This window comes from Ranitomeya imitator, chromosome 5, assembly GCF_032444005.1.
Source record: "Ranitomeya imitator isolate aRanImi1 chromosome 5, aRanImi1.pri, whole genome shotgun sequence".
Taxonomy (NCBI): Eukaryota; Metazoa; Chordata; class Amphibia; order Anura; family Dendrobatidae; genus Ranitomeya; species Ranitomeya imitator.
In genome coordinates, this window is record NC_091286.1 from 147,061,970 (window position 1) to 147,085,634 (window position 23,665).

Below are 23,665 nucleotides of genomic sequence, written 5' to 3' on the forward strand. Positions count from 1 at the left end.
CGGAGAAATTAAAGGACACGTTGCTACAGGATGGAGTCTATGACTCTCGTGGACTGGCCTTTAGAAATGCTATTGAGAAGTTGTATCGACATACCCCACCCTGTGGGATCCTCATTAGTCATTTGGGAACTGAAAGAAGCTGTGAGAGGCCGTAATGTTACACCACGACCCGTGCAGTCTACAAAGAGAAAAACGGAAGTCTCCAAGATAGTGGGCTGGGCTGTGCAAAGGGTAGAGGAAGTAACCGAGGATGATAGTGTTTTCATCAAAGAAGTTGTGCACAACTTTTCCCAGAGAGAGGATATCAAGAATTATAACAACGAAGGAAACTCAAAATATCAATACCACACAAAAACCCTGATTTGGGTAGGAAAAATCACCAGAAAAGGGTCAAGAGTATACTAATCAAAATATTATCAATTTATAATTATTAAAATTACACAAAATTGCAATAATGCAGAGTAGCACTACTAAAGCAGGTTACATAGGAATTTTGTGGACCAAAAAAAGCATAATTTACAAATAGAAGATTATTTTAGTGTAAGATACAATTATTGTGTTGTAAATAATGTAAGAACACACTGAATATGAGGGAGTTACCATTGCCATATTCCTATTAGTCCCATAAGGGGTCAAAACTCCAAGCGGAGAGGGAACATGGAAAGTGATTACTCCCCAAGATGAACAGTGATTACTCCCTAGAATAAAGTGCAACAGAGCATATTAGTGCTGATATTTGGGGAGGGTGTCCATGATTATAAAGCAAGTGCCAGCGCTGTAACTTACTTAGTATGCCACAAAATTTAAGTCCAGACCTGCCGCACCTACGCACGTTTTGCCTGTCTGGCAATGGTAACTTCCTCATATTCAGTATTGCATTACCTTAGCATGTCATCATAGGGATGCTAGCACCCCTAATAAATAGTTTTTTCAAAGATCAGCTATTACAGGCATCTTCAGATGTCAGGGATTTTGCCTTTAGAACCTTCTCGAGAAATAAGTACTATCTAGTTCCAAGGAGCTAAACTGGAATTCTAATAATGTTAGTCTAATAATGGCCCTGCTTAGTGCACTGAGTAGAGCTTTGGCAATGTCAGACTAGGCTTGGAGTTCATACATGAGGTCACATGAAAATATTGGGGCTGTAATAATTTTTAGGGGCTGTAATAATTTTTTGGACCTGAAAGTACACTTGTTTCAAGATAACAAGACCTTTTGATTTCATGGTTGGTTCTACAGGTCCTAAGGACAGATCAGGGAGTATGTCCAGAACAGCTCAGAAGACTAGAACCAACAGGGTAGGCTCTAACAGAGCAGTTACTCAAAAAAGCCATATTAGATCAGATGAGACTACAAATTTTAATCACCGCAAAACTATTTGTAAATATGGAAAGCAATAACAACAAACCTTTGGATCTTAAGCGTGCTAAAATAATGTTTAAACCTGCCAGTAGAAAAGTTCCATTTTAATGTAGGATGCCAAACTTCAGGACAGGCGAGAGGCTAGACCAAGTCTTAGAACAAGCGTTGCAAGCAAGGTCAATTTTAAAGGCCAATTTAAACCAGTAGTCAAATATTTTTGGTCATCAAGCTAAAGGGTCAGTAAGGCCCTTATTAAATTTGAAACCTCTCAACAGATTCTTGAAAGAGACAAAAAATGTTTTTTTGGTTATGAAAAAATAGACCTTAGGATTCTTTTGGAAAAGAAACCTATCTTCTCCAGTTCCAATGGAGAGGCCAAGTTTTTCATTAGGATGTAGCAGTATTTGGCGCCTCTTTATCACCTTATATATTCCTAACAGTAGTAAAGGCAGTAATAGCTTATGTAATGACAAAAAACACAGTGTGCTAGTTATACCAAGATGACCTGTTAGTCTTCCACGCAAAGATCAACTATTATCTCAAAAGGAATTGTCTTAGCCCTGCTCAGTTAGGTTTAGGCGGAAATAAGGCAAAGTCGGTTTTTCAACTGACCACTTCTTTGGTGCTTTTGGGATTCTACATAGATACAAGGTCCTTCAAAGTTAAAAATTCCACAGGCAAAATTAGGAGTACGGTAATTAAAAGATTTGCTAAGGCCGGGTTCAGACAAGCGTATTTCACAGTTTGTGTACAGACCGTAATGCCTGGTCAGGCGATGGGTTGGTTGACCCATGGTCAGTCTGGACATTGCAGTCCATAAATGGACCTTGAAATATATTCCTGTGACTCCAACCTAAGGGAGACAATCCAAAAAGGCAGTTTAAGAGAATTAGCAAGACTCCTAGGAAAGACAGTCATGATGTAACCCTGGAGAATTCCAACTTTGTGCAAACCTTTATGCATTTCAACCACCATTCTTTCTACATCAGATGGAGGATATATCCCATTTAGCTTGAATAAACTCTGTATTTCTGTTGAGGCCATAATACCTAAAACTTCACAATGTTGAAGAAAAATTGCGGCTGGAAATGACAGTATTTTCAGGATCCAAGAAACGTAATTGTTTCCACAACTTGTGAATAGCGATCTCAGTCATTCCCATATCCAGATCTAACGAAACTGGCCAGATCGTATATTGGTCCCTTAGATTCTCTCTAGATACAAAACAATAATTCTGGAATTTCAGAAGTAAAGATCAAAAATGGAGAAGGTTGACAATTGTAATTTTATATTATAGCTATGAAATTCCAGTACAAAAAGAAAATACAATTTTGCCATTGGTTTTGTTTGAATGGTGTTCATTGTGTGGTAAAAATGACCTGGCAACATAGTTCTCCAAGTCAGTATGATTGTTTTAAAAAATATATTAAAAAATAAATAAAAGTTCAAATCACCACCACCCTTTCGCCCCATTCAAAATAAAACAATTAAAAAATAAAAAATACACATATTTGGTATTACCGCATTCAGAATTGCCCGAACTATCAATATAAATATATATTAACGCAAAGGCTAAATGACGTAAGAAAAAAAACATTATAAATACCAAATTACATTTTTTTGGTCGCCATTACATTGCAATAAAATGCAATAATGGACGATCAAAAGATCATATCTACACCAAAATGGCATAAATTAAAACGTCAGCTCGGTGAGCAAAAAATAATCCCTCACCGAGCCCCAGATCATGAAAAATGGAGATGCTACACGTCTTGGAAAATGAGGCAATTTTTTTTAACAAATTTTGGATTTTTTTTTTTCACCACTTAAATAAAAAAAGAACCTACAGTCATGGCCAAAAGTATTGACACCCCTGCAATTCTGTCAGATAATACTCATTTTCTTCCTGAAAATGATTGCAAACACAAATTGTTTGGTATTATTATCTTCATTTAATTTGTCTTAAATGAAAAAAACACCAAAAGTATTGTCCTACAGCCAAATTGGATATAATTCCACACCAAACATAAAAAAGGGGGTAGACAAAAGTATTGGCACTGTTCGAAAAATCATGTGATGCTTCTCTAATTTGTGTAATTAACAGCACCTGTAACTTACCTGTGGCACCTAACAGGTGTTGGCAATAACTAAATCACACTTGCAGCCAGTTGACATGGATTAAAGTGGTCTCAACCTCTGTCCTGTGTTCTTGTGTGTACCAAATTGAGCATGGAGAAAAGAAAGAAGACCAAAGAACTGTCTGAGGACTTGAGAAACCAAATTGTGAGGAAGCATGAGCAATCTCAAGGCTACAAGTTCATCTCCAAAGACCTGAATGTTCCTGTGTCTACCATGCGCAGTGTCATCAAGAAGTTTAAAACCCATGGCACTGTGGATAACCTCCCTAGATGTGGACGAAAAAGAAAAATTGACAAGAGATTTCAACGCAAGATTGTGCGGATGTTGGATAAAGAACCTCGACTAACATCCAAATAAGTTCAAGCTGCCCTGCAGTCCAAGGGTGCAACAGTGTCAACCCATACTATCCGTCGGCATCTGAATAAAAAGGGACTGTATGGTAGGAGACCCAGGAAGACCCCACTTCTTACTCCGAGACATAAAAAAGCCAGGCTGGAGTTTGCCAAAACTTACCTGAAAAAGCCTAAAACGTTCTGGAAGAATGTTCTCTGGTCAGATGAGACAAAAGTAGAGCTTTTTGGGCAAAAGCATCAACATAGAGTTTACAGGAGAAAAAAAGAGGCATTCAAAGAAAAGAACACGGTCCTTACAGTCAAACATGGCGGAGGTTCCCTGATGTTTTGGGGTTGCTTTGCTGCCTCTGGCACTGGACTGCTTGACCGTGTGCATGGCATTATGAAGTCTGAAGACTACCAACAAATTTTGCAGCATAATGTAGGGCCCAGTGTAAGAAAGCAGGGTCTCCCTCAGAGGTCATGGGTCTTCCAGCAGGACAATGACCCAAAACACACTTCAAAAAGCACTAGAAAATGGTTTGAGAGAAAGCACTGGAGACTTCTAAGGTGGCCAGCAATGAGTCCAGACCTGAATCCCATACAACACCTGTGGAGAGATGTAAAAATGGCAGTTTGGAGAAAGCACCCTTCAAATATCAGGGACCTGGAGCAGTTTGCCAAAGAAGAATGGTCTAAAATTCCAGCAGAGCTTTGTAAGAAACTCATTGATGGTTACCGGAAGCGGTTGGTCGCAGGTATTTTGGCTAAAGGTTGTGCAACCAAGTATTAGGCTGAGGGTGCTAATACTTTTGTCTGGCCCATTTTTGGAGTTTTGTGTGAAATGATCAATGTTTTGCTTTTTACTTCATTCTCTTTTGTGTTTTTTCATTTAAGACAAATTAAATGAAGATAATAATACCAAAGAATTTGTTTTTGCAATCATTTTCAGGAAGAAACTGAGTATTATCTGACAGAATTACAGGGGTGTCAATACTTTTGGCCATGACTGTATACAGGTTTGGTGTCTGTGAACTCAGTGACCTGGAGAATCATAACGGCAGGTCAGTTTTAGCATTTAGTGAACATGGTAAAAAAAAACAACCAAAAAACAACTGTGGAAATGCACTTTTTTTGCAATTTCACTACAATTGGATTTTTTCCCTTATTTTCCAGTACACGATATGGTAAAACCAATGGTGTTGTTCAAAAGTATGACTTGTCCCACAAAAAACAAGCCCTCACATAGCCATATTGACAGAAAAATATAAAAGTTATGGCTCTGGAAAGAAGAAAAAACAGAAATCCAAAAACTGAAATACCCCTGGTAGTTAAGGAGTTAAATAAACAGGTTTAAATAATTACATAAGATTATTTTTTTAAGTTTAAAAATTGGGATTATTCAAATGTTTCAAAACATTTTTTATATACACCTTTAGAAACTTTTTTTATTGCTCTATATTTTAGTTCCTGTAAGGGCCTTGAACCTGCGATTGTTTGATATACCCCAGTAGTGTAGTATGTATAGAAACAGAGGTCTCCTGTTGAGCCAAACCTGTGGTCTTCAGCAGCTTCACGGCTGTAATGGGAACACATGAGTGAATCACAGTGGAAAATGGAAGTGCCTAAAATGTCACTGTCAGAAAATTACAGTAGCATTTAATGAGTTAAAAAGCATTGATTCGAGCACACACCGGTTGCTGCTGTTAGAGGTAACTGTGTAATACCACCTGACAAAGAATGTACCATGTCTTATGAACGTAAAGGACTAAAAGGGATCATAGCATTCGAGCCTGTAGTTACAAAATATACATCAATGTGGAATCATGATCCCCTAAGTTTTTCTACGTGGCATTTCTGAACACCAGACATGTCTTTAAGGACAGGTTGAGATAAACTATTAAAAAGTCATCCGAGCTTCCTACAGTAAACTCTGACCATCTTCATATGATTTTCATTCATATTGTCATCATTGTGTCTGTTTTTTTTTACATTAGGCTGGAGTCACACTAGAGCATAATACGAACAAGTGCTATGCTACAAAAAATCGCATAGCACTCAGACCAAAGTTAATCTATGGGGCAGCTCCCATCACCCATTTTTTTCTTGGCCGTATTATACGTGCGAGAGAAATCGCAGCATGCTGTGATTTGCACCGTATTACAACCGAGACTCGCCAATGAAAGTCTTTGGGTGCGAGAAAAACTCGCACACCACATGGACCATCAGTGTGACTTGCAAGAAATACGCATCGGTGTCCTTTAGAAAAGCCGGCAATTCAGTGCGGTGTAATTTAAAATCACACTAACAGGTTAAAATGGGATAAAATAAATATCTACACATAGTATAGGTATATACAGTTAGGGCCAGAAATATTTGGACAGTGACACAATTTTCGCGATTTGGGCTCTGCATGCCACCACATTGGATTTGAAATGAAACCTCTACAACAGAATTCAAGTGCAGATTGTAACGTTTAATTTGAAGGGTTGAACAAAAATATCTCATAGAAAATGTAGGAATTGTACACATTTCTTTACAAACACTCCACATTTTAGGAGGTCAAAAGTAATTGGACAAATAAACATAACCCAAACAAAATATTTTTATTTTCAATATTTTGTTGCAAATCCTTTGGAGGCAATCACTGCCTTAAGTCTGGAACCCATGGACATCACCAAACGCTGGGTTTCCTCCTTCTTAATGCTTTGCCAGGCCTTTACAGCCGCAGCCTTCAGGTCTTGCTTGTTTGTGGGTCTTTCCGTCTTAAGTCTGGATTTGAGCAAGTGAAATGCACGCTCAATTGGGTTTAGATCTGGAGATTGACTTGGCCATTGCAGAATGTTCCACTTTTTGGCACTCATGAACTCGTGGGTAGCTTTGGATGTATGCTTGGGGTCATTGTCCATCTGTACTATGAAGCGCCGTCCAATCAACTTTGCAGCATTTGGCTGAATCTGGGCTGAAAGTATATCCCGGTACACTTCAGAATTCATCCGGCTACTCTTATCTGCTCTTATGTCATCAATAAACACAAGTGACCCAGTGCCATTGAAAGCCATGCATGCCCATGCCATCACGTTGCCTCCACCATGTTTTACAGAGGATGTGGTGTGCCTTGGATCATGTGCCGTTCCCTTTCTTCTCCAAACTTTTTTCTTCCCATCATTCTGGTACAGGTTGATCTTTGTCTCATCTGTCCATAGAATACTTTTCCAGAACTCAGCTGGCTTCTTGAGGTGTTTTTCTGCAAATTTAACTCTGGCCTGTCTATTTTTGGTATTGATGAATGGTTTGCATCTAGATGTGAACCCTTTGTATTTACTGTCATGGAGTCTTCTCTTTACTGTTGACTTAGAGACAGATACACCTACTTCACTGAGAGTGTTCTGGACTTCAGTTGATGTTGTGAACGGGTTCTTCTTCACCAAATTAAGTATGCGGCGATCATCCACCACTGTTGTCATCCGTGGACGCCCAGGCCTTTTTGAGTTCCCAAGCTCACCAGTCAATTCCTTTTTTCTCAGAATGTACCCAACTGTTGATTTTGCTACTCCAAGCATGTCTGCTATCTCTCTGATGGATTTTTTCTTTTTTTTCAGCCTCAGGATGTTCTGCTTCACCTCAATTGAGAGTTCCTTTGACCGCATGTTGTCTGCTCACAGCAACAGCTTCCAAATGCAAAACCACACACCTGGAATCCACCCCTGACCTTTTAACTACTTCATTGATTACAGGTTAACGAGGGAGACGCCTTCAGAGTTAATTGCAGCCCTTAGAGTCCATTGTCCAATTACTTTTGGTCCCTTGAAAAAGAGGACGCTATGCATTACAGAGCTATGATTCCTAAACCCTTTCTCCGATTTGGATGTGGAAACTATCATATTGCAGCTGGGAGTGTGCACTTTCAGCCCATATTATATATATAATTGTATTTCTGAACATGTTTTTGTAAACAGCTAAAATAACAAAACTTGTGTCACTGTCCAAATATTTCTGGCCCTAACTGTATATATATATATATATATATATAGATATATATAGTGAATGTATAAGGAAATAGAGCGCACTCGCCGATCATCCAGTGCAGGAATCTTTATTCAAACATCGTACTGTACATCTTCACGACCGGAGGTGCTGTACAGAGAGTGCGGCAAAGCGGGACGACGGCCGTTTCACGCCTGGCTGGCGCTTCAACGGGACTGACCCGTTGAAGCGCCAGCCAGGCGTGAAACGGCCGTCGTCCCGCATTGCCGCACTCTCTGTACAGCACCCCCGGTCGTGAAGATGTACAGTACGATGTTTGAATAAAGATTCCTGCACTGGATGATCGGCGAGTGTGCTCAATTTCCTTATACATTCACTATTTCATATGGACTTTTCTCCAGCGGAGCTACGCACCCAAGATCAGATATCCTGGCTTTACACAGGTGAGCGGTTCCCACTTTGTTCTTCCTGGCAGTGGTGCTGTCTGGCTGTTCCTTTTGCATTTGATATATATATATTATTAAGCAGATGAGTTGCCAAATGAATGTAAAATCTAGTCCAGACATTGACAAGGTTCGAAAAAAAGATTTTTATTTGAAATATTTTCTCCTTCAAACTTTGCTTTCGTCAAAGAATGCTCCCTTTGCAGCCATTACAGCATTGCAGACCTTTGGCATTCTAGAAGTTAACTTGCTGAGGTAATCTGGAGAAATGTCACCCAAGGCTTCCAGAAGCCCCTTCCACAAGATGGTTTGGCTTGATGGGCACTTTTTGCATACCATACTGTCAAGCTGCTCCCACAACAGTTCAATGGGGTTGAGATCTGGTGACTGCGCTGGCCACTCCATTACAGATAGAATACCAGCTGCCTGCTTCTTCCCTAAATAGTTCTTGCATAATTTGGAGGTGTGCTTTGGGTCATCGTCCTGTTGTAGGATGAAATTGGCTCCAATCAAGCTCTGTCCACAGCGTATGGCATGGCGTTGCAAAATGGAGTGATAGCCTTCCTTATTCAATATCCCTTTTACCTTGTACAGATCTCCCACTTTACCAGCACCAAAGCAACCCCAGACCATCACATTACCTCCACCATGCTTGACAGATGGCGTCAGGCACTCTTCCAGCATCTTTTCAGTTGTTCTGCATCTCACAAATGTTTTTCTGTGTGATCCAAACACCTCAAACTTGGATCTGTTTATCCATAACACTTTTTTCCAATCTTCCTTTGTCCGATGTCTGTGTTCTTTTGCTCATATTAATATTTTCCTTTTATTAGCCAGCCTCAGATATGGCTTTTTCTTTGCCACTCTGCCCTGAAGGCCAGCATTCCGTAGTCGCCTCTTCACTGTAGACGTTGACACTAGTGTTTTGCGTGTACTATTTAATGAAGCTGCCAGTTGAGGACATGTGAGGCGTCGATTTCTCAAACTACAGACTCTAATGTACTTGTCTTGTTGCTCAGTTGTGCAGAGGGGCCTCCCACTTCTCTTTCTACTCTGGTTAGAGCCTCTTTGTGCTCTCCTCTGAAGGGAGTAGTACACACCGTTGTCGGAAATCTTCAGTTTCTTGGTAATTTCTCGCATGGAATAGCCTTCATTTCTAAGAATAAGAATAGACTGTCAAGTTTCACATGAAAGTTCTTTTTTTCTGGCCATTTTGAGAGTTTAACCAACAAGTCTAATGCTCCAGATTCTCATCTAGCTCAAAGGAAGGTCAGGTTTATAGGTTCTCTAATCAGGCAAACTGTTTTTAGCTGTGCTAACGTGTTTGCACAAGGGTTTTCAAGGGTATTCTAACCATCCATTAGTCTTCTTACCCAGATAGCAAACACAAAGTACCATAAGAACACTGGAGTGATGGTTGCTGGAAATGGGCCTCTATACACCTATGAAGGTATTGCATTACAATCCAGACGTTTGCAGCTAAAATAGTCATTTACCACATCAACAATGTATAGAGTGTATTTTTGAATCATTTAATGTTAGCTTCATTGGAAAAAACTGTGCTTTTCTTTAAAAAAATAAGGAAATTTCTACGTGACCCTAAACTTTTGAAGGGTGGTGTGCGTATATATATATATATATATATATATATATATATGTCATTGACACACACATATATATATATATATATATATATCTGTAGTTATGTTTCATAGAGAGTTAGGTAGCAGAATAGCCGATAATTCAATTGTCGGGTTCTGTAAAATCATTGCAGAACCCGACAGGATATGAGACATGGTTTACATATAGTAAACCATTGCATATCGGTTAGATATTTATATGTCCCTTACTAATAATGTTAGTAGTGCGTGTGTAAAATTTTGGAGCTGCAGGTGTTAAATTAAAAGATTAATTCACGGAAAAACTGGCGTGGGCTCCCATGCAATTTTCTCCGCCAGAGAAGGAAGCAAGTGACTGAGGGCAGATATTAATAGCCTAAAGAGGGACCATGGTTATTGGCCCCCCTTTCTAAAAACATCTGCCCCCAGCCACCCCAGAAAAGGCGCATCTGAAAGATGCGCCTATTCCAGCACTTAGCCTCTCTCTTCCTATTGCCCTGTAGCGGTGGCATATGGGGTAATAAGGGGCTAATGTCACCTTGCTATTGTAAGGTGACATTAAGCCTGGTTAATAATACAGAGGTGTCATTAACCCCTTTCTGCCATTGGACGTACTATTCCGTCCATGTGGGGTGGACCCTACTTCCCAAGGACGGAATAGTACGTCCAGCGCGATCAGCCGCGCTCATGGGGGGAGCGCAGCCGATCGCGGCCGGGTGTCAGCTGACTATCGCAGCTGACATCCGGCACTATGTGCCAGGAGCGGTCATGGACCGCCCCGGCACATTAACCCCCGGCACACTGCGATCAAACATGATCGCAGTGTTCCGGCGGTATAGGGAAGCATCGCGCAGGGAGGGGGCTACCTGCGTGCTTCCCTGAGACCCTCGGAGCAACGCGATGTGATGACATGGGGCTGCATCCAGGTCCTGCAGGGAGGTAGCTTCACAGCAACTGCTCAGAGCAAGCGCCGGGAAGCCTCCAGGAGTACAGGTCAGATCGCTGATCTGAGACAGTGCACAGCAAAGTGTCAGATCAGCGATCTGTCACTTTACTGTGATGTCCCCCCTGGGGCAAAGTAAAAAAAAAAAATCCTAAATAAATAATAATAAAAAAATATTGTTCCAATAAATACATTCATTTATCTAAATAATAAAAAAATAAAAGTAGACATATTTAGTATCGCCACATCCGTAACGACCTGACCTATAAAACTGTTCCACTAGTTAACCCCTTCAGTGAACACCGTAAAAAAAAAAGGACAAAAAGTGGAATAACACGCGATCAAAAAGACGGATATAAATAACCATGGTATCGCTCAAAACGTCATCTTGTCCCGCAAAAAACGAGCTGCCATACAGCATCATCAGCAAAAAATAAAAAAGTTATAGTCCTCAGAATAAAGCGTTGCAAAAATAATTATTTTTTCTATAAAAGTTTTTATAGTATAAAAGCGCCGAAACATAAAAAAAGATATAAATGAAGTATCGCTGTAACCGTACTGACCCGAAGAATAAAACTGCTTTATCCATTTTACCAAACGCGGAACGGTATAAACACTCCCCTTCCCCCAAAGAAATTCATGAATAGCTGGTTTTTGGTAATTCTTCCTCACAAAAATCAGAATAAAAAGCGATCAAAAAATGTCACGTGCCCGAAAATGTTACCAATAAAGACGTCAACTCGTCCCGCAAAAACAAGACCTCACATGACTCTGTGGACCAAAATATGGAAAAATTATAGCTCTCAAAATGTGGTAACGCAAAAAAGTTTTTGCAATAAAAAGCGTCTTTTAGTGTGTGACGGCTGCCAGTCATAAAAATCCGCTAGAAAACCCGCTAGAAAAGTAAATCAAACCCCCCTTCATCACCCCCTTAGTTAGGGAAATATTAAAAAATAAAAAAAAATATGTATTTATTTCCATTTTCCCGTTAGGGTTAGGGCTAGGGTTAGTGCTAGTGTTAGGGTTACAGTTAGGGTTGGGGCTAAAGTTAGGGTTAGGGTTGGGGCTAAAGTTAGGGTTTGGATTACATTTATGGTTGAGAATAGGGTTGGGATTAGGGTTAGGGGTGTGTCAGGGTTAGGGGTGTGGTTAGGGTTACCATTGAGATTAGGGTTAAGGGTGTGTTTGGATTAGGGTTTCAGTTATATTTGGGGGGTTTCCACTGTTTAGGCACATCAGGGGCTCTCCAAACGTGACATGGTGTCCTATCTCAATTCCAGCCAATTCTGCATTGAAAAAGCAAAACAGTGCTCCTTCCCTTTCGAGCTCTCCCGTGCGCCCAAACAGGGGTTTACCCCAACATATGGGGTATCAGCGTACTCAGAACACATTGGACAATAGCTTTTGGGGTCCAAATTCTTCTGTTACCCTTGGGAAAATACAAAACTGGGGGCTAAAAAATAATTTTTGTGGATAAAAGATTTTTTATTTTCACGGCTCTGCGTTATAAACTGTAGTGAAACACTTGGGGGTTCAAAGTTCTCACAACACATCTAGATAAGTTCCTTGGGGGTCTAGTTTCCAATATGGGGTCACTTGTGGGGAGTTTCTACTGTTTAGGTACATTAAGGGCTCTGTAAACGCAATGTGACGCCTGCAGACCATTCCATCTAAGTCTGCATTCCATATGGCGCTCCTTCCCTTCTGAGCTCTCCCATGCGCCAAATGGTGGTTCCCCCCACATATGGGGTATCAGCGTACTCGGGACAAATTGGACAACAAACTTTGGGGTCTAATTTCTCCTGTTACCTCTGGGAAAATACAAAACTGGGGGCTAAAAAATAATTTTTGTGGGAAAAATTTTTATTTTTATTTTCACGGCTCTGAGTTATAAACTGTAGTGAAACACTTGGGGTTCAAAGCTCTCACAACACATCTAGATGAGTTCCTTAGGGGGGTCTACGTTTCAAAATGGTGTCACTTGTGGGGAGTTTCAATGTTTAGGCACATCAGTGGCTCTCCAAACGCAACATGGCGTCCCATCTCAATTCCAGTCAATTTTGCATTGAAAAGTGAAATGACGCTCCTTCGCTTCCGAGCTCTGCCATGCGCCCAAACAGTGGTTTACCCCCACATATGGGGTATTGGCATACTCAGGACAAATTGTACAACAACTTTTGGTGTCCATTTTCTCCTGTTACCCTTGGTAAAATAAAACAAATTGGAACTGAATACATTTTTTGTGAAAAAAAGTTAAATGTTCATTTTTATTTAAACATTCCAAAAATTCCTGTGAAACACCTGAAGGGTTAATAAACTTCTTGAATGTGGTTTTGAGCACCTTGAGAGGTGCAGTTTTTAGAATGTTGTCACACTTGGTTATTTTCTATCATACAGACCCCTCAAAATGACTTCAAATGAGATGTGGTCCCTAAAAAAAAAATGGTGTTGTAAAAATGAGAAATCGCTGGTCAACTTTTAACCCTTCTAACTGCCTAACAAAAAAAATTTTGGTTACAAAATTGTGCTGATGTAAACTAGACATGTGGGAAATGTTACTTATTAAGTATTTTGTGTGACATATCTCTGTGATTTAATTGCATAAAAATTCAAATTTGGAAAATTGCAAAATTTTCAAAATTGTTGCCAAATTTCCGCTTTTTTCACATATAAATGCAGGTAATATCAAAGAAATTTTACCACTATCATGAAGTACAATATGTCACGAGAAAACATTGTCAGAATCACCGGGATCCGTTGAAGCATTCTAGAGTTATAACCTCATAAAGGGACAGTGGTCAGAATTGTAAAAATTGGCCCGTTTAATAACGTGCAAACTACCCTTGGTGGTAAAGGGGTTAAGGCAACTATCCATTACTAATCCTATAGTTAGTAAAAAGTTAAATCAACACACACATGCAGAATAAAGTCTTAATGAAATAATTAAACATACAGGTTTACCATCTCCATTACACTCTCAATCCAAGGGAAGCCCTCGTTCTTCTGTAAAAAAAAATCCAAAGTAACAATATCACATCCCTGTCCCCTGTACAGTCAAGTCCCACGCTGCAATCCATCTCAAGGGGTTAAATAGTTTACAACCGGGAGCGGTGCTAATGGTACCGGCCAAGCTGTTAACCACGGAGGAATGAATGAAAAGCTGCCTGCGCAGACTCCCCGCCTGACCGGACATGAACTCATTAGCATGGGAAAGTTTCTGAACATTTTCCCACGCTGTCAAGTTCACCTCAAGTCAGGCGGGGAATCTATGCATGCTCAGTGACGTCAGTGGTAGTCGGCCCTGCTGACAGAGGTGAATTTAACCGCTTGGGAAAATATTCAGAAACTTTCCCATGCTAATGAGTTTATGGCCAGTCAGGCGGGGAGGCTGTGCAGGCAGCTTTTCATTCATTCCTCCGGCCGATAGCATTACACCGCTCCCGGTTGTAAACTATTTAACCCCTTGAGATGGATTGCAGCATGGGACTTGACAGTGCAGTGGAAAGGTATGGGATATTGCTGCTTTTTTATTTTGGATCTTTTTTTACAGACGAACGAGGTCTTCGCTTTGATTGAGAGTGTAATAAAGATGGTAAACCTGTGTGTTTAATTATTTAATTAAAATACTTTATTCTGCATGTGTGTTTTGATTTAACCCTTTACTAACTATAGGATTAGTAAAGGATAGGTGTCTTAATGACACCTCTCCATTATAAACCAGGCTTAATGTCACCTTACAATAGCAATCTCTTGAGGGTCCTAAGCATGCCTGAATACAGACAAGCAAGCTGCTTGGGAACATAATGCAAGTATGCAGGAGTGAGATGGCTGGTAATAAACTAGTTGCTCTATTCTATTTTTTTTCAGCCGAGATAACAAAGCCAGAACCCTGAGCCAGCAGGGAGATGGACCTAAGTCAGGTGTCAGTAAACCCTGACAAGTCATCCCATACACCTGTCACTGCACACGGAACCATATCAGCTCGGTTGCTGGGCTTAAGAAGCCCAAGCGTTTCAAACTTCAGAGCCCAGCTGACCACTGGCACTATAACAAGAGGTGCATATCATCAGCTCTGCAGAATTCCCTCTCTAACAGGACAAGCAACTGCAGACTTTCCATGCTGTGGCAAACATCCCCTACCTGGCTGAATATTCACTCTCCTTAACCCCAAGGTTTATACACCCGTTCCTCCTCTGCCTTTTGCGACCCCTGCATAAACACCTTCTCTATTATCCTGTCCTACACATCTCCTATGTTCCTCTTCTGATAACCTTGTATCCTTGGTTCCCCTCTAGAGATGAGGATAGTCTTAACTGCTAAGTGGTCAAAGAAGAGATAAGTGCTTTTGTGTATTGGTACATGGATAAGGGGTTTCTTACTGGAATTGTGAATTTAGACCCCTTTACCACCCCCCAACCCTGTTTTCACCTTCATGACCAGTCCAAATTTTACAATTCTGACCAGTGTCACTTTATGAGGTAATAACTCTGGAACGCTTCAACGCATCTCACTGATTCTGAGATTGTTTTTATCATGACATAGTACTTCATGATAATTGTAACATTTCTTCGATATGATGTTTATTTGTGAAAAACTCTTAATCACAGAGTCATATCGCACAAAATAGTTAATAAATAACATTTCCCACATGTCTACTTTACATCAGCACAATTTTTAAAATATCATTTTTTTTGTTAGGAAGTTATAACGGGTTAAAAGTTGACCAACGATTTCTCATTTTTCGAACAAAATTTAAAAAAACATTTTTTAGAGACCACATCACATTTAAAGAGACTTTCAGAGGCCTATATGACAAAGAATACCCAAAAGTAATACCATTCTAAAAACTGCAACCCTCAACGTGCTCAAAACCACATTCAAGAAGTTTATCAACTCTTCAGGTGCTTCACAGGAATTAATGAAATGTGAAAGGAAAAAATAAACATTTAACTCTTTTTCAAAACATTTTATTTTAGACCCAAATTTCTTTATTTTCACAAGGGAAACATGAGAAAATGGACCCCAAAATTTGTTGTACAGTTTCTCCTGAGCACGCCAATACCCCATATGTGGGAGAAAAGTACTGTTTGGGAGCACGGCAGGGCTTGGAAGGGAAGGAGCACCATTTGACTTTTTGAACGCAAAATTAGCTGGAATCTAAAGCGGACACTGTGTCCCTTTTGGAGAACCCCTGGTGTGCTTAAGCAGTGAAAATTCCCCGCAAGTGACCCCATTTTGGATATTAGACCCCTCAAGGAACTTATCTAGATTTGTGGTGAGCGCCTTGAACCCCCAGGTGCTTCACAGAAATGTATAACGTTAAGCTGTGAAAACAAAAATTCACATTTCTTCCACAAAAATATTCTTTTAGCCCCATTTTTTTTTTATTTTCACAAGGGCAACAGAAAAAAATAAACCCTCAAAATGGTGGTGCAATTTCTCCTGAGTATGTAGATACCCAATATGTGGGGGAAAAGTACTATTTGGGTGCACGGCAGGGCACGGTAGGAAAGGAGCAGCTTTTGACTTTTTGACTGCAAAATTAGCTGGAATCATTACTGGACGCCATGTCGCACATGGAGGGTCATTGATGTGCCTAAACAGTGGAACCCCACACAAGTGGTGTCATTTTGGAAACTAGAACCCTCAAGCAAAGTATCTAGATGTGTGCTGAGCACCTTGAACCCCAAGGTGCTTCACAGAAGTTTATAACGTTGAGCTGTGAAAATAAAAAAATACATTTCTCCAACAAAAAAGTAATTTTAGCCCCATTTTCTTAATTTTCAGAAGGGTAACAGGAGAAATTGCACCATACAAATGGTTGTACAATATTTCCTGAGTACACCGCTATCCCATATGTGGAGGAAAACTACTGTTTGGGGGCATGGCAGAGCTCGGAAGGGAAGGAGCGACATTTGACATTTTGAATGCAAAATTTGTTGGAAACGTTAGTGAACGCCATGTCCCTTTTGGAGAGCCACCTACATGTCTAAACAGTACAAACCCTCCACAAGTGACCCCTCAAGGAATGTATTTGAATGTGTGGTGAGCACCTTGAACCCCCTGGTGCTTCACAGAAGTTTATAACGTTAAGCTGTGAAAATAAAAAATCACATTATACCAGCAAAAAAGTTTTTTTTAGCTTCGATTTTTTTTTTTATTTTCACAAGGGTAACAGTTGAAATTGCACCATACAAACTGTTGTGCAATTCCTCCTGAGTACGCCGATTCCCACTATGTGGGGGAAAACTACTGTTTGTGTGCACGACATGGCTCAGAAAGGAAGGAGTGACATTTTGGAACACAGACTTTGATGAAATTGTGTGAGTCATGCTGTGTTTGGAGAGTCCCTGGTGTGGCTAAAACCCCACAAGTGACCCCATTTTGGAAACTAGACCCCTCAGGGAATTTATCTAGATGTGTGGAGAGCTCCTTAAACCCCCAGATGCTTCACAGAATTTTACAACATTGATCTGTGGAAATGATTGAACGGCTGTTTTAACCCTCAATTTTTTCCATTTTCACAAGGATAACAGGAGAAAATGGACCCCAAAATTTGTTGTGTAATATTTCCCATGTGGACACCTATATCCCATATGTGGTTGAAAACTACTTTTAAGGCACAGTGCATAGCTCAGAACAGAAGAAGCACCATATTTGAGTGCAGATTTTGCTGAAATGGTTTGAGGGTCCCATGTCACATTGGCAGAGCCCTGGAAGTGCCAAAACAGCTGAAACCTCCCATATATGACCTAATTTTACAAACCACACTCCCCAATGAATTCGTTTAGGGATGCAGTGATCATATTGACACCACATCTATTTTACAAAATGTTATACTATTGGGTGTTGAAGAAAAATACATTTTTACCACTAAAATGTTGTTCTAAATATAGTGGTGGTAGGAGTTTGGTGACACAGGGGGATGCCTCTGCTGTCTGTTCCTCAGGGAGATTATCGTCTGTTGGCAAACGCACACATGGAAATAAACGTTCAGGTCCGGACCTGTTTGTGAATGAGTACGTGTGGGTGTCCACTAAATACATTAAGTGAAAGTACGCATCTGGGACCTGGAGTTCTAGGGTGATCGGGCCATATCGGGTGTCAGCCGTTCTCAGCCCTAGGACCTTCCAGCTGGAGTTACCCCCCAGTAATGCAGGTACAGAACGTATTCCACAGGTCTTCGCTCTGGAGATTTGTGGCGCCTCTAGAGTCTACATTATTTACGTCACCATCGGGCTGTATTTGCTGTAAACCTGAGGATCAGGTGACTGCAGTGGTAAATCCTAGTGGGTTGAGGCATCCTCACCATACGTCATTCTCGGTGAGGTCCAGTGTTGAGGATCCTGAGGCCACTTGTTGAAAGGGGGGTACTGTCACAATTCAGGTTTGGATTAGTGGGAGCTCTGGTTCCACTATTATTTAAATGTAGCTTTTTTCCTTTTAGGCCAGCAAGGGTTAATGTTAGTTTTCTTTGCTGGCAGCTGTGGTGTTGCTGGTCAGCTGATGTGGGTGGTGACCACTCCCACCATCCTTTAAATAGGTATACACAGGTATATACTATATACAGGAGGAGATGACACACAGGTATATACTATATACAGGGGAGATGACACACATATACAGTGGGGCAAAAAAGTATTTAGTCAGTCAGCAATAGTGCAAGTTCCACCACTTAAAAAGATGAGAGGCGTCTGTAATTTACATCATAGGTAGACCTCAACTATGGGAGACAAACTGAGAAAAAAAAATCCAGAAAATCACATTGTCTGTTTTTTTAGCAATTTATTTGCATATTATGGTGGAAAATAAGTATTTGGTCAGAAACAAACAATCAAGATTTCTGGCTCTCACAGACCTGTAACTTCTTCTTTAAGAGTCTCATCTTTCCTCCACTCATTACCTGTAGTAATGGCACCTGTTTAAACTTGTTATCAGTATAAAAAGACACCTGTGCACACCCTCAAACAGTCTGACTCCAAACTCCACTATGGTGAAGACCAAAGAGCTGTCAAAGGACACCAGAAACAAAATTGTAGCCCTGCACCAGGCTGGGAAGACTGAATCTGCAATAGCCAACCAGCTTGGAGTGAAGAAATCAACAGTGGGAGCAATAATTAGAAAATGGAAGACATACAAGACCACTGATAATCTCCCTCGATCTGGGGCTCCACGCAAAATCCCACCCCGTGGGGTCAGAATGATCACAAGAACGGTGAGCAAAAATCCCAGAACCACGCAGGGGGACCTAGTGAATGAACTGCAGAGAGCTGGGACCAATGTAACAAGGCCTACCATAAGTAGCACACTATGCCACCATGGACTCAGATCCTGCAGTGCCAGACGTGTCCCACTGCTTAAGCCAGTACATGTCCGGGCCCGTCTGAAGTTTGCTAGAGAGCATTTGGATGATCCAGAGGAGTTTTGGGAGAATGTCCTATGGTCTGATGAAACCAAACTGGAACTGTTTGGTAGAAACACAACTTGTCGTGTTTGGAGGAAAAAGAATACTGAGTTGCATCCATCAAACACCATACCTACTGTAAAGCATGGTGGTGGAAACATCATGCTTTGGGGCTGTTTCTCTGCAAAGGGGCCAGGACGACTGATCCGGGTACATGAAAGAATGAATGGGGCCATGTATCGTGAGATTTTGAGTGCAAACCTTCTTCCATCAGCAAGGGCATTGAAGATGAAACGTGGCTGGGTCTTTCAACATGACAATGATCCAAAGCACACCGCCAGGGCAACGAAGGAGTGGCTTCGTAAGAAGCATTTCAAGGTCCTGGAGTGGCCTAGCCAGTCTCCAGATCTCAACCCTATAGAAAACTTTTGGAGGGAGTTGAAAGTCCGTGTTGCCAAGCGAAAAGCCAAAAACATCACTGCTCTAGAGGAGATCTGCATGGAGGAATGGGCCAACATACCAACAACAGTGTGTGGCAACCTTGTGAAGACTTACAGAAAACGATTGACCTCTGTCATTGCCAACAAAGGATATATTACAAAGTATTGAGATGAAATTTTGTTTCTGACCAAATACTTATTTTCCACCATAATATGCAAATAAATTGTTAAAAAAACAGACAATGTGATTTTCTGGATTTTTTTTTCTCAGTTTGTCTCCCATAGTTCAGGTCTACCTATGATGTAAATTACAGACGCCTCTCATCTTTTTAAGTGGTGGAACATGCACTATTGCTGACTGACTAAATACTTTTTTGCCCCACTGTATATACTATATACAGGGGAGATGACACACAGGTATATACTATATACAGGAGGAGATGACATACAGGTATCTACTATATACAGAAGGAGATGACACACAGGTATATACTATATACAGGAGGAGATGACATACAGGTACATACTATATACAGGAGGAGATGACACACAGGTATATACTATATACAGGAGGAGATGACACACAGGTATATACTATATACAGGAGATGACACACAGGTATATACTATATACAGGGGAGATGACACACATATATACTATATACAGGAGGAGATGACACACAGGTATATACTATATACAGGAGGAGATGACACACAGGTATATACTATATACAGGAGATGACACACAGGTATATACTATATACAGGGGAGATGACACACATATATACTATATACAGGAGGAGATGACACACAGATATATACTATTTACAGGAGCAGATGACACAGGTATATACACTATATACAGGAGGACATGACTTACAGGTATATACTATATACAGGAGGAGATGACACACATATATACTATATACAGGAGGAGATGACATACAGGTATATACTATATAAAAGAGGAGATGACACATAGGTATATAGAGGAGGAGAAGACATACAGCAGGTATATACTATATAAAGGGGAGATAACATACAGGTATATACTATATATAGGAGGAGATGACATACAGGTATATAGTATATACAGAAGAGATGACATACAGGTATATATATACACAGGAGGAGATGACACATAGGTATATACAATATACAGGAGGAGATGACATACAGCAGGTATATGCTATTTACAGGGGAGATGACATACAGGTATATACTATATACAGGAGATGACATACAGTTGTATACTATATATAAGGGAGATGACAAACATGTATATACTGAGGGGAAAAAGAGGTGTGAGGTGAAAATGAGGGGTGTGAGGTGAAAATGAAAAGGTGTGAGTGCAAAATGAGAGGAGTGAGGGAAAATAGTGGAATGATTGGAAAATGACAGATGTGAGGTCAAAATGACAAGTGTTAGGGGGGAATGAGAGGAGTGAGGGGGAAAATGAGAGGTGTGAGGGAGAAAATGAGAGATGTGAGGGGGGAAAATGAGAGGCGTGATGGGAAAATAAGAGAAGTGAGGTGCTATAACTAACCACAGATATTTACTATGCCTAGACAACGCCGGGCTCTTCAGCTAGTTGGAAGTAAAATATAACTTTTAATATAGGTATTTAAAGTTTAGAAATTCAAAGATTCAAAAAACAACAAAATCAAGTGCAAGGTACATAAAGGAATATGGGCAGACCGACCAGTGGGGCATAAACTATCAGTGATACCACTGTATTATACTACGGGGTTAAGGGACCCTAGACCCTTTGGTTACAACCTGAATATGGCAAAATAGTACTCTCTATATCTAATACCTTTATTTTGATTGTACAAAATATCTTAAAGGGACAAGTACATATGCTTAAGTAAAGCCATATTTAAACCCCATGTTTGTGCATCTGTAAAAGACCACAGCGTGGTGGATCCCATGGACCACCTCACATCAAGCATAACCCAGGTCCCACACAGAACAGCACCTTGGTCCTACAGCGTCTGCACAAAAATAAATGTCAGGTGCTACACACAGTGGCTTACCCACATAGAAACAACCTGCATGCAACTAATCAGACCTTAAATATTATGACATTTTTCACACATATACAGTGGATTCTCTTAACCCTCATAAGTATCATAAGGTCATCAATTGCGACAAGAAAAAGGGTAATTGGTAGGTGTCACCAGTCTAATGTTGCACACATCCTCTGTGCTGAATATGCAGTGATGAATGACACCCCCAACACCAGTCCTTAGTTGCATTCATCTAAGGACCCCACTGGGCGATCTGGCCATATTCCTTTATGGACCTTGCACTTGATTTTGTTGTTTGTTTTTGTTGCTTTTTGAATCTTTGAATTTTGTATACCCATATTACAGGTTCCTTTTAAAAGATGATAATAACAGGATAATTACAGAGGACAAAGAAAAGGCAGAGATTTTAAATAGACACTTTTCTTCAGTGTTCACCAATGAACTGACTGTTCCAGTGATCTTTCAACAAGGCAAAAATCAATGTTCATCACCTGATATAACTAGTTTACCAAAAGAAGTATGTCTGTGTCTGAGCAAATAAAACATTGACAAATCCCCCGGCCCAGAATTAATTCATCCACGGATACTGAGGGAATTAAGTTCAGTAATTGACAGACCGCTGTATCTCATATTCTTATACTCTCTTGTAACAGGGGTGGTGTCAGAGGATTGGAGGATGGCTCATGTGGTACCGATATATAAGAAAGGTAAGAAGGTGGATCCAGGCAACCACTGTCCGGTAAGGAAAATAGAAAAAATTAGAGTCCAGCTCAACATGACTGGATTTTCCTTTTCTTTTTATTTTTCAAAAGAAATTATAGTGCATACAAAATAAAAATGTACATGGTTGACATGACCCAGTCGACGCATTTTGACTGCACTAGGCAGTCTTACTCATGACTATGACTCATAAGTAAGACTTTCTAGTGCAGTCGAAATGCACTAGGTCGTCATCAGGTCGTCATCAGTTTATATTTCCAAACTTTTCTGTCTCTCTGAAATTTCAAATTACCCTTTAATACAAGTAATCTCATGTCCATGGTGCTATGATCAGGGAGACAAAAATGTTTTGCCACGGGTACATCTATTCTTTTTTCTCTTATTGTGTGGTGATGAGAGTTCATCCTTGTTCTCAGTTTTTGCCCTGTCTCCCCTACATACAGACCCCCAGTTGGACATTTAGCACAAATAATTAGGTACACCACATTAGATGTGATGCAGCTGAAAGTACAGGGATCTTGTAGTCCTGATGTGAATTGGGGATCTTTATCTTGTCCAGATCTTGTCCTTGTTCATTATGAATGGACAGGTTTTAGATTTTTTTCTGGTTGCAAGGAAAGGTTCCTGCAGCTGTTTGAGAGGACAGGAAGCTTCTGAAGCTACCGAGAAATGCCTTATCGTGGCTACCAGGTACACATGAATTGGCCAATTTATGCGCTAAACGTTCTCAATTTTTCATATTTCTAGTGCAGTAATGCCATTCAATTTTCATATTTCATGTTTGCAAGTTATGGCGCTACAGTATGCTGCCTTATTTATTTGATTGTATATGAGTTAGTGACTCTAGGTTCAGCACCTGTTCACACTTAGTCTATGTTTGGATGTGACGGTCAGTTTTTTGAAATTTGTATTCATTAGCCTTCTGACTGAGCACTCCGCCTTTTAGCCACAGGTGTTTTTAAACACAGCAGGAGCACTACCCCTCCAGAGAGAGATTTTAGTCTAAGAGACGACTCACATTAGGTTCCCATTCAGATGAAGACTTTATTCTCAGAGAGGAAAGGCATTGTCAGGTCCTAATAAGCGAGAAATGCCTTATCGTGGCTACCAGGTACACATGAATTGGCCAATTTATGCGCTAAACTTTCTCAATTTTTCATATTTCTAGTGCAGTAATGCAATTCAATTTTCATATGTCATGTTTGCAAGTTTTGGCGCTACAGTGTGCTGCCTTATTTATTTGATGG

At 40.4% G+C, this 23,665-nt stretch overlaps 1 protein-coding gene across 8 annotated transcripts in view; it reads right to left on the bottom strand.

Annotated features, from left to right (window-relative positions):
• The window catches only part of LOC138681586 (uncharacterized), a 1,359,044-nt gene that overhangs the window by 122,993 nt on the left and 1,212,386 nt on the right, over window positions 1-23,665 (bottom strand). The window contains exon 9 of one of the 8 annotated variants that reach the window (XR_011321931.1): window positions 8,498-9,419. The exons of the other annotated variants lie outside the window; for them this stretch is intronic. The gene's annotated coding sequence lies outside the window, so the exon portion shown is untranslated. Of the gene's footprint in view, window positions 1-8,497; window positions 9,420-23,665 lie in introns of those variants that run through there. 8 annotated transcript variants of the gene reach the window in all.